Source organism: Kogia breviceps, chromosome 19 (assembly GCF_026419965.1).
Source record: "Kogia breviceps isolate mKogBre1 chromosome 19, mKogBre1 haplotype 1, whole genome shotgun sequence".
Classification (NCBI taxonomy): domain Eukaryota; kingdom Metazoa; phylum Chordata; class Mammalia; order Artiodactyla; family Physeteridae; genus Kogia; species Kogia breviceps.
Genome location: NC_081328.1, coordinates 8,950,604 through 8,962,666, shown reverse-complemented (window position 1 = coordinate 8,962,666; position 12,063 = coordinate 8,950,604). Strand labels below are relative to the sequence as shown.

Sequence of the window (12,063 nt, the reverse complement as noted above, 5' to 3'; positions counted from 1 at the left end):
TGATGTGCACTAGTCAGTGTGTTTCTGTCAACCTGGGCCAGGTAACCTGTAACAGGGCATCCCTCAGAACACAGAATAGGAGGATCAAACGCAAAGGTCAGCAGCCTGAATCCCTAAGTGGGTCCATGTACCATGTGGAAGCTCCCATTTTTCTCCAAGAACACAACAAAAAGGGATATTGTAGATTCACTGCTGTTTCCACCAGGCCCACGTGCTTAATTTAAAAGGGTTAAAAAAAAAAGCATGACATATAATCAAATGTAACAGGATCAAGGGCCAGCTGAGAGGACGAATCAAAGCTCGGATTAAGAGCATGAGCAAAACAGCGTATAAAAAGACAACTCTTAAAATATAGGGGCTTCCCTGGTGGCGCGGTGGTTGGGGGTCCGCCCGACGATGCAGGGGATGCGGGTTCGTGCCCCGGTCCGGGAAGATCCCATGTGCCGCGGAGCGGCTGGGCCCGTGAGCCATGGCCGCTGGGCCTGCGCATCCGGAGCCTGTGCTCCGCAGCGGGAGAGGCCACAGCAGTGAGAGGCTCGCGTACCGGAAAAAAAAAAAAAAAAAAAGAAAGAAAAAATGTAGAGACCAAAGGCCCAATCTGGAAATTACTGGTGTCATCTCAATATGAGGAGCCTACCCTGGCCTGGGGTAAGGGCTGTGGGATGGCAAGGACATGACAGATACAGAGAGTCTGAATCCTTGAAACATCTTACACATTCAGTTTATCTGTGCCCCACAGATTTCCACAAATATTTGAGGCAATTTAAATAAGGTTAACATAATACAGTTAATAAGGCAGAAACAGACACGTATGATCCATTAAAATCACCTCCTGCTGCCAACCTTTCAGCAAGCCACTCACTATCTCACCAAGCAAGAGGTGGAGTTTTAGCTTAGAACTTGCCTTCTCAGATGGATCATAAAAGACAGTCTCAAGAAATCATAAACTCTCAGAATTTTTGCATTTGGCCACTTCAAAGTTTTTCTGGAGAAACTTTGGGAGGTACAGATTGAAAGAACCTGAAGACTGACTGAGTTTCAGAAGAGGAGTGAATGAGGGAGATTAAAAGATTGAGTCTGAGGTTATGAGTACTGCCATGACTGGGCTAGAGACAAGAAAAATTGTTTAAGTTAGAGTAACAGTGGAACACTTATGGGAAGAAATTAAGCAGACAATTGAAAAAGGGGTCACTGACATCCAAATTAAACTATCAAGACTGAATGTGGGGGACTTCCCTGGTAGCACAGTGGTTAAGAATCCGCCTGCCAATGCAGGGGACACGGGTTCCAACCCTGGTCCGGGAAGATCCCACATGCCGCGGAGCAACTAAGCCCATGCGCCACAACTACTGAGCCTGTGCTCTAGAGCCCGTGCACCACAATTGCTGAGCCCGTGCGCCACAACTACTGAAGCCTGTGCACCTAGAGCCCGTGCTCAGCAATAAGAGAAGCCCCCGCGATGAGAAGCCCGCGCACCGCAACGAAGAGTAGCCCCCGTTCACCGCCACTAGAGAAAGCCCATGCGCAGCAACGAAGACCCAATGCAGCCAAAAACAATAAATAAATAAATAATAAATTTTTTTTAAAAAAAGACTGAATGTGGGTGGGCCAAGGACTCACTCCAGTCTTCAAATCATTCCACCATAATAAACAAGGTCCCACTGTATACCACAGAGAACTATATTCAGTATCCTATTATAAACCATAATGAAAAAGAATATATTAAAAAAAGAATATATATATATGTACAACTGAAGCACTTTGCTGTACAGCAGAAATTAACACATTATAAATCAACTATACTTCAATTAAAAAAAAATTCCACCCTAATCTACCAAGAGAGTCTGGTGCAACGAGTCTTCTTTTACTGAGACAATCTGCCCAAGAATCACTGCACATAAGAGGCTTACTATTGCCTCTAAATCTTTGTTAATGGTGATTCCCATTTGGACTACACACCCTTAATTTTCCCATCAATCCTCTCTCTCCCTTCCTTTTACACCAGGCTCAAAACACATTTGGGAATCTCGGTCACATTCCTTTGATCTGACTTTGATCAGTTCTTACCTCTCACTCCATCTGTACTCCTGTAGGGCTGCACCGCTGCACAGCTCCAGGTGGGCACTCACATTGGATCCTCTGTGAATGGTTTCCACTGCAGTGTGTGACATGGTGGCCATCTGTAAACAGTAAGAGAAAGGATCAAGAGTTCTAATGCCAAGTCTTCTCTTTTACCTAGAAGCTCTGGTCTAGAGGTCACCATTTTGTCTCTCCCTCTTCTCCACAATATCCAAACAGCAGTTCCTGTTATTCCACTGCTGCCCCCTAGAGGGCTCTCTATTTAAACCGTGAGCAATAAACTGAGGAATTAAAATGTGTGGTTTTAGCGTCTCATCTTCAGACCATGTGGGTTATATTTTCTACTTTGTGGACTGGCTGAAATCAAAGCAACAATAATTACTTAAAAAGAGGACCGCTGATACTCTTAACTGAATAAAATGTTACAGCATGGAGAATTCCCTGGTGGTCCAGTGTTTAGGACTTGGCACTTTCACTGCAGGGGCCTGGGTTCGATCCCTGATCAGGGAACTAAGGTCCTGCAAGCCATGGCATGGCCAAGAAACCAAACCGAAACAAACAAACAAAAGAAACAAACAAAAAAACCCCTAGATGTGTCAGGTAATGATGAGGTTCAAACAACAACAGGCTTTGTAAATTACCAGGGAATCCTAGAGCACTCCCTCCTGTCTATCCCTGCTGCAGAGTTACTACTTTTTTTTTTTTTACACCTATACTGTATAAGTAGTGTTTCTTTCCTTCCTTCTCATGGTTTATTCCTACTCTCTCACTTCATGAGAAAAATAAAGCTTGCTTGAGATTTGCTTATTTTACTGGTTTATTTTTAAATGTTTTATATGTATTCTTGTTTCTCCACTTCCTACATTATCAATTTGTGTTATTTGCTTCCTCCCACTCTCTTCATGTTTAAAGCCTTATACTAACCTATGATGTTAACAACAGAGGAAAATAGGTGTGGAGTATATGAAAACTCTCAGTGCAACCTTCAGTTTTGTACAATTTTTCTGTAACTCTAGAAGCAATCTTAAAAATAAAGTTTATTTTAAAGATTAAAACATTGGCAAGGGTATATAACAAGTTTTTTGAAGCAGAAATCATGACTTTAATAATCGATGAGGTGGAATTTGAGCCAGAAAAGCAAGGTTACTTTATAAAGCTAAAGGGTACAATTGGCGAAAATCAATTACAGGAAAAAAACTGTAAAAAACACAAATACATGGAGGCTAAACAGTGTGCTACTAAATAACCAAGAGATCACTGAAGAAATCAAAGAAGAAATCAAAATATACATAGAAACAAATGACAGTGAAAACACGACGACCCAAAACCTATCGGAAGCAGCAAAAGCAGCTCTAAACAAAAAAATCTTAAAATCTGTATGGAGACACAAAAGACCCCAAATAGCCAAAGCAGTCTTGAGGGAAAAAAATGGATCTGGAGGAATCAGACTCCCTGACTTCAGACTATACTACAAAGCTACAGTAATCAAAACAATATGGTACAGGCACAAAAACAGAAATATAGATCAATGGAACAGGACAGAAAGCCCAGAGATAAACCCATGCACCTATGGTCAACTAATCTATGACAAAGGAGGCAAGGCTATACAATGGAGAAAAGACAGTCCCTTCAATAAGTGATGCTGGGAAAACTGGACAGCTACATGTAAAAGAATGAAATTAGAATACTTTATAACACCATACACAAAAATAAACTCAAAATGGATTAAAGACCTGAATGTAAGACTGGACACTATAAAACTCTTAGAGGAAAACATAGGAAGAACACTCTTCAACATAAATCACAGCAAGATCTTTTCTGATTCATCTCCTAGAGTAATGGAAATAAAAAACAAAATAAACAAATGGGACCTAATGAAACTTAAAAGCTTTTGTAAAGCAAAGGAAACTTTGCTTTCCTTTGCAAACAAAACAAAAAGACAACCCTCAGAACGGGAGAAAATGTTTGCAAATGAATATTTGCAAACGAATCAATGGCCAAAGAATTAATCTCCAAAATATATAAACAGCACATGCAGCTCAATATTAAAAAAACAAACAACCCAATCAAAAAATGGGCAGAAGACCTCAAGACATTTCTCCAAAGAAGACATACAAATGGCCAAGAAGCACATGAAAAGCTGCTCAACATCACTAATTATTAGAGAAATGCAAATCAAAACTACAATGAGGTATCACCGCACACCAGTTAGAATGGGCATCATCAGAAAATCTACAAACAACAAATGCTGGAGAGGGAGTGGAGAAAAGGAAACCCTCTTGCACTGTTGGTGGGAATGTAAATTGATACAGCCACTATGCAGAACAGTATGGAAGTTCCTTAAAAAGCTAAAAATCTAATTACCATATGACCCAGCAATCCCATTACTGGGCATATACCCAGAGAAAACCATAATTCAAAAAGAGTCATGTACCAAAATGTTCATTGCAGCACTATTTACAATAGCCAGGTCATGGAAGCAACCTAAATACCCATCTACAGACGAATGGATAAAGAAGATGTGGTACATATATACAATGGAATATTACTCAACCATAAAAGGGAACGAAATTGGGTCATTTGTAGAGACGTGGATGGATCTAGAGACTGTCATACAGAGTGAAGTAAGTCAGAAATAGAAAAACAAATACCGTATATTAACGCATATATGTGGAACCTAGAAAAATGGTACAGATGAACCAGTTTGCAGGGCAGAAATAGAGATATAGATGTAGAGAACAAACGTACGGACACCAAGGGGGGAAAGTGGCGGGGTGGTGGTGGGGATGGTGGAATGAATTAGGAGATTGGGATTGACACATATACACTAATATGTATAATACAGGTAACTAATAAGAACCTGCTGTATAAAAATAAATTAATTTTTTTACAAAAGCAGTTCTAAGAGGGAAGTTTATAGCAATTCAATCTCACTTCAAGAAACAAGAAAAATCTCAAATAAACAATCTAACCCTACATCTAAAGCAACTAGAGAAAGAAGAACAAAGAAAATCCAAAGTCAGTAGAAGGAAAGAAATCATAAAGATCAGAGCAGAAATAAATGAAACAGAAACAAAGAAAACAACAGCAAAGATCAATAAAACTAAAAGCTAGTTCTTTGAGAAGATAAACAAAATTGATAAACTCTTAGCCAGATTCATCAAGAAAAAAAGAGAGAGGACACAAATCAATAAAATTAGAAATGAAAAAGGAGAAATCACAACTGGCGCTGCAGAAATACAAAGGATTATAAAAGACTACTACAAACAACTGTATGCCAATAAAATGGAAAACCATGAAGAAATGGACAAATTCTTGGAAAGATACAATTTTCCAAGACTGAACCAGGAAGAATTAGAAAATATAAACAGACCTATCACAAGTAATGAAATTGAAACTGCAATTAAAATCTTCCAACAAACAAAAGTCCAGAACCAAATGGCTTCACAGGTGAATTCTATCAAACATTTAGAGAAGAGCTAACACGCATCCTTCTCAAACTCTTCTAAAAAATTGCAGAGGGAGGAACACTCTCAAATTCATTCTACGAAGCCACCATCACCCTGATACCAAAACCAGAAAAAGATATCACAAAAAAAGAAAATTATAGACCAACATCACTGATGAACAGAGATGCAAAAATCCTGAACAAAATACTAGCAAACAGAATCCAACAAGATATTAAAAGGATCATAAACCATGATCAGTGGGATTTATCCCAGGGATACAAGGATTCTTCAGTATACACAAATCAATCAATGTGATATACCATGTTAACAAATTAAGGAATAAAAACCATACGATCATCTCAATAGATGCAGAAAAAGCTTTTGACAAAATTCAACACCCATTTATGATAAAAACTCTCCAGAAAATGGGCATAGAGGGAATCTACCTCAACATAATAAAGGCCATATATGACAAACCCACAGCAAGCATAATACTCAATGGTGAAAAACTGAAAGCATTTCCTCTAAGATCAGGAACAAGACAAGGATGTCCACTCTCACCACTATTATTCAACATAGTTTTGGAAGGCCTAGCCACAGCAATCAGAGAAGAAAAAGAAATAAAAGGAATCCAAATTGGAAAAGAAGTAAAACTGTCACTGTTTGCAGATGACATGACACTATACATAGAAAATCCTAAAGATACCACCAGAAAACTACTGGAACTAATCAATGAATTTGGTAAGGTTGCAGGATACATAATTAATGCACAGAAATCTCTTTCATTCTTATACTAACAACAAAAAATCAGAAAGAGAAATTAAGGAAACAATTGCATTTACCATCACAACAAAAAGAATAAAATACCTAGGAATAAACCTACCTAGGGAGGTGAAAGACTCATACTCAGAAAACTATAAAACACTGATGAAAGAAATCAAAGATGACATAAACAGATGGAGAAATATACCATGTTCTTGGACTGGAAGGATCAATATTGTGAAAATGACTATACTACTCAAAGCAGTCTACAGATTCAATGCAATCCCTATCAAACTACCAATGGCATTCTTCACAGAATTAGAACAAAAAATTTTACAGTTCATATGGAAACACAAAAGACCCCGAATAGCCAAACAATCTTGAAAAAGAAAAACAGAGCCGGAGGAATCAGGCTCCCTGACTTCTAACTATACTACAAATGTACAGTAATCAAGACAGTATTGGGCCTCCCTGGTGGCGCAGTGGTTGAGAGTCCGCCTGCCGATGCAGGGGATACGGGTTCGTGCCCTGGTCCGGGAAGATCCCACAGGCCGCGGAGCGGCTGGGCCCGTGAGCCATGGCCGCTGAACCTGCGCGTCCGGAACCTGTGCTCTGCAACGGGAGAGGCCACAACAGTGAGAGGCCCGCGTACTGAAAAAAAAAAAAAAAAAAAAAAAAAAAAGACAGTATGGTTCTGGCACAAGAACAGAAATATAGATCAATGGTACAGGATAGAAAGCCCAGAGATAAACTCATGCACATATGGTCGCCTAGTTTACGACAAAGGAGGGAAGAACATACAATGGAGAAAAGACAGTCTCTTCAATAAGTGGTGCTGGGAAAACTGGACAGCTACATGTAAAAGAATGAAATTAGAATACTCCCTAACACCATACACAAAAATAAACTCCAAATGGATTAAAGACCTAAATGTAAGACCAGACACTATAAAACTGTTAGAGGAAAACACAGGAAAAACACTCTTTGACATAAACCAGAGAAAGATCTTTTTTGACCCACCTCCTAGAGTAATGAAAATAAAAACAAAAATAAACAAATGGGACCTAATTAAGCAAAGCTTTTGCACAGCAAAGGAAACCATAAACAAGATGAAAAGACAGCCCTCAGAATGGGGGAAAATATTTGCAAATTAAACAACGGACAAAGGATTAATCTCCAAAATATACAAACAGCTCATGGAGCTCAATATCAAAAAAACAAAGAATCCAATTAAAAAATGGGTGGAAGACCTAAATAGACATTTCACCAAAGAAGATATACAGATGGCCAAGAGGAATATGAAAAGATGTGCAACATCACTAATTATTACAGAAATGCAAATCAAAACCACAATGAGGTATCGCCTCACACCGGTCAGAATGGCTATCTTCAAAAAGTCTACAAATAATAAATGCTGGAGAAGGTGTGGACAAAAGAAACCCTCCTACACTGTTGGTGGGAATGCAAATTGGTGTAGCCACTATGGAAAAAGGTATAGAAGTTCCTTAAAAAACTAAAAATAGAGCTACCGTATGATCCAGCAATCCTATTCCTGGGTATATACCCAGAAAAAACAAAATCTCTAATTCAAAAATATAGATGTGGGCTTCCCTCATGGCTCAGTGGTTGAGAATCCGCCTGCCAGTGCAGGGGACACGGGTTTGAGCCCTGGTCTGAGAAGATCCCACATGCCGTGGAGAAACTAAGCCCATGCGCCACGACTACTGAGCCTGTGCTCTGGAGCCCATGAGCCACAACTACTGAGCCCACATGCCACAACTGCTGAAGCCCGCGTGCCTAGAGCCCATGCTCCACAACAAGAGAAGCCATCGCAACGAGAGGCCCGCGCACCGCAACGAGGAGTAGCCCCCACTCGAGGGAACTAGAGAAAGTCCGCATGCAGCAACGAAGACCCAACACAGCCAAAAATACATAAATAAATATATAAAACTTCTAAAAAAACCCCCCAAAATATAGATGCAACCCAATGTTCATAGCAACACTATTTACAATAGCCAAGACATGGAAACAACCCAAGTGCCCAATGACAGATGATGGGCTTAAGAAGATGTAGTATATACATACAATGTAATACTATTCAGCCATAAAAAGGAATGAAATATTGCCATTTGCAGGAACACGGATGGACCTAGAGAATATTTTACTTACTGAAATAAGTCAGAAAGAGAAAGACAAATACTATATGATATCACTCATATGTGGAATCCAAAAAATAATACAAATGAATCCCTATACACAACAGAAACAGACCTATGGATATAGAAAACAAACTGATGGTTACCAAAGGGGAGAGGGAAGGCGGGACAAATTAGGAGCGTGGGATTAACAGATACAAACTATTATACATAAAATAGATAAGCAACAGGGATTTACTGTATCGCATGGGGAATTACATTCAATATCTTATAATATTCTATAATGGAATAGAACCCTTAAAAATAGATATAGATATATCTGAGTCACTTTGCTGTACACCTAAAACTAACACAATATTGTAAATCAATTACACTTCAATTTAAAAAAAAGTTGAACTCATAGAAACAAAGAATAGAATGGTGTTTGCTAGCGGCTTGGGGTTGCATCAAAAGGGGAGAGGTTAGTAAAAGTGTGCACACTTTCAGTTATACGGTGAATAAGGTCTGAAGATCTAATGTATAACATGGTGACTATAGTTGATAATGCTGCACTGTATAATTGAAGTTTACTAAGAGAACAGAACTTAAGTATTTGCACCAAAATAAATAAATAAATGGTAAATATGTGAGATGATGGAAGTGTTAACTCAATTGTGGGAATCATTTCACAATGTACATGCATAGTCAAATCATTGCAGTGTACACTTTAAATCTGTTACAATTTTATTTATCAATTATACTTCAATAAAGCTGAAAAAAATATTTGGGAGCCAAAGTACTCTTACGGGGATTAGCCACTTCCATATCCTCTGATATATCTTATTGAGCACAAGATCCTCTCATTGGTTTACTAAACATGGCATGCTAGATGTTTTTCTTCATGCCAAAACAATCCATGTCTGTTGCAGAAAACATAAGTAATGTGGAGAAACAAAAAAGAAGAAAAAATAATATGAAAATCTCCCAAAACTCTACCACCCAGAGAGATGTTACCCTTTTGTACATTTCCTTTCCATGTAACCAGGGAGGAGACCTACAGTGCGTACTCCTCCTTCTAAAGGAATTTCCCCTCTTATAGCCCCTGTTGCTAATGCTGCCTTAGTTTATACCATGTAACCCCATCCCATAGGTCACTGGGATTAGACACCCTGCCTGTATTAGTCAGGGTTTAGTCAGGAAAGCAGACACCAGCCTGAGTTTTTCAAACCAAATAAAGGAAATTGGTTCCACAGGAAATGGAAAAGCTGAGAAGCCAAACACAGGACGGGTAAGGCAACTGGAGGTTAGCAACGGCCAGAAGTTAAGTGCTGCCCTAGGGCTGAAGGGATGGCAGGAGAAGGAGGTTTTATCAGAGCACGGAGGTTGGGGCCGGTCAGAAGGAGCCAGAACCCAGGAGGGGGATTTCCAGGGAGCTGGAACCACAGAGGCAAGGTCTGTTTGGCAGGGGAACAGGAGACCTCATAGGAGAGAAGGAAAAGAGAAAGAGAGGGAAATATCCCAGCCTTTCCACTTCTCCTATTCTCCAATCATCTGTCACTGTCCCCCCTTGGCCAAACTTACACAGAAGGTCCTGGGCTAAGGAGACTAGGGCATGATGGGGGACAGCATAAGAGAAGGGGGATGGGAGGGAGCACAAACACGCAGCTGGCCAGCAATTGTCTAAGAGCAACCAAGCACCTGGCAGCCACACTACATCACCTATGTGGTGTCCTCACCAAAAAGCTTTAAGCTGAATCTGATCACGAGGAAATAATCAGGCTAATCCAAACTGAAAGACACTGTGCAAAACAACGGGCCTAGACTCTCCAAAAAGTCAATGTCATAAAGATGAAATACAGGGACTTCCCTGGTGGTCCAGTGGGTAAGAATCCATGGTCCCAATGCAGGAGGTCGGGGTTCGATCCCCAGTTGGGGAACTGGATCTCGCGTGCCGCAACTAGGAGTTCGTATGCCGCAACTAAGAGTTCACATGCTGCAACTAAAAGATCCCGCGTGCTGCAATGAAGAGCCGGCGCAGCAAAAATAAATAAATAAATAATTTTTTAAAATATATGAAAAAGAGCCAGAGAACTTGTCTAAATTAAAGGGCACTAGGGAGACATGACAACGAATTTCTATGTGTGATCATAATTTGAATATTGGATCCAAAAAAATCACATATAAAGGATAATATTGGGGTAATTGTGGAAATATTAATATGGACAGTACTTTAGACTATAGTTGTATATAATTCTTCAATTTTTTGAGTATGCTTATTTGATTGTGGTTATGTAAAAGAATGCCCTTGTTCTCAGAAGATATATACCAAAGTATTTAAACACAAAATGCCATGATGTCTTAAACTAACTGCATACATCATGCATAGAGAGAGAAAGTGTGATCCAGCAAATGCGGCAAATGTTAAAATTGGTGACTCTAAGTGAAGGGTATATAGGCATTCAGTGTATTAGTCATGCAACTATCCTGAAAGCTTAATGTTTTTCAAACTAAAAACTTGAGAAAAAAAATAGGCTTGGACCACTGGCATGAGGTGAAAAGATGAACTGAACCAAACAGTTCTTATGAATTTGAACTTAAAAACACAAAACGGGGCTTCCCTGGTGGCGCAGTGCTTGAGAGTCTGCCTGCCGATGCAGGGGACGCGGATTTGTGCCCCGATCCGGGAAGATCCCACGTGCAGCGGAGCAGCTGGGCCCGTGAGCCATGGCCGCTGCGCCTGCGCGTCCGGAGCCTGTGCTCCGCAACGGGAGAGGCCACAACAGTGAGAGGCCCGCGTACCGCAAAAAAACCAAACAAACAAACAAAAAAACACAAAACGAGTTTGCTAGCTGGCAATAAAGTTGTAGGTGACAGAAAAACATGGGTGGAGTTAAGGCAACAACAAACTAAAATTACATGCAAATCAAAATTATGTGGTGGGAGGAAAGCTACTGTTTGCAAAAATAGCTGCCAATTATTCTTCCCACCTCTGTAAGCACGCCACTTGCCCCATCAGGAGGTGAAGTCTATTTCTCCTCCCTATGATATGAACTTGCTTTGACCGACAAAATGCAGCAGAAATGACATGGTGCCAGTTCTGGACCTAGTGCTTAAGGGGCCTGAAAGCTTCTGCTTTACTTCTCTTGGAGCCTTAAGTCACCACGTAAAGAAACCCTGCTGGAGAGATTGGTCCAGCCAGCCCCTCGCTGTTCTGGACACCTTAGCTGAGAAGCCACACATGTGAGTGAAGCCATCAGCACCCTCCAGCCCCAGTCAAGCTGACCCAGCCAACACTTGATGGAGCAGGGGTGAGCTGTCCCTGCCAATCCCTTCCCAAATCACAGCATCATGAGCCAATAAATAAATGGCAATTGTTGTTTTAAGCCAAAGAATTTGGGGGAAGTTTACTATATAGCCAATAGGGAGCAGAGCAGACAGACGGGGACACAGAGATGGATGCCTGCAGAGAGAGTGAAAAACTACCTGAGTTTTATCATTCCAGTTCATTCCACACGTAGACTCAAATACAACCCCAACTCCTTTCTTGAGTTAAATTAAGCAGGTGTAGGGGAGAGATGGATTGGGAGTTTGGGGTTAGCAGATGCAAACTGTTATATAGAGAACGGTCCTACTGTATA

General features: G+C 40.3%; 1 long non-coding RNA gene across 1 annotated transcript in view; it reads right to left on the bottom strand.

The window, feature by feature from the left end:
* Positions 1–2,067: 2,067 nt before the first annotated feature.
* The window catches only part of LOC136793184 (uncharacterized), a 47,608-nt gene continuing 37,612 nt past the window's right edge, over positions 2,068–12,063 (bottom strand). Inside the window, exon 4 of the long non-coding RNA XR_010838133.1 lies at positions 2,068–2,180. This is a non-coding gene — a long non-coding RNA (uncharacterized lncRNA). The remainder of the gene's footprint in view (positions 2,181–12,063) is intronic.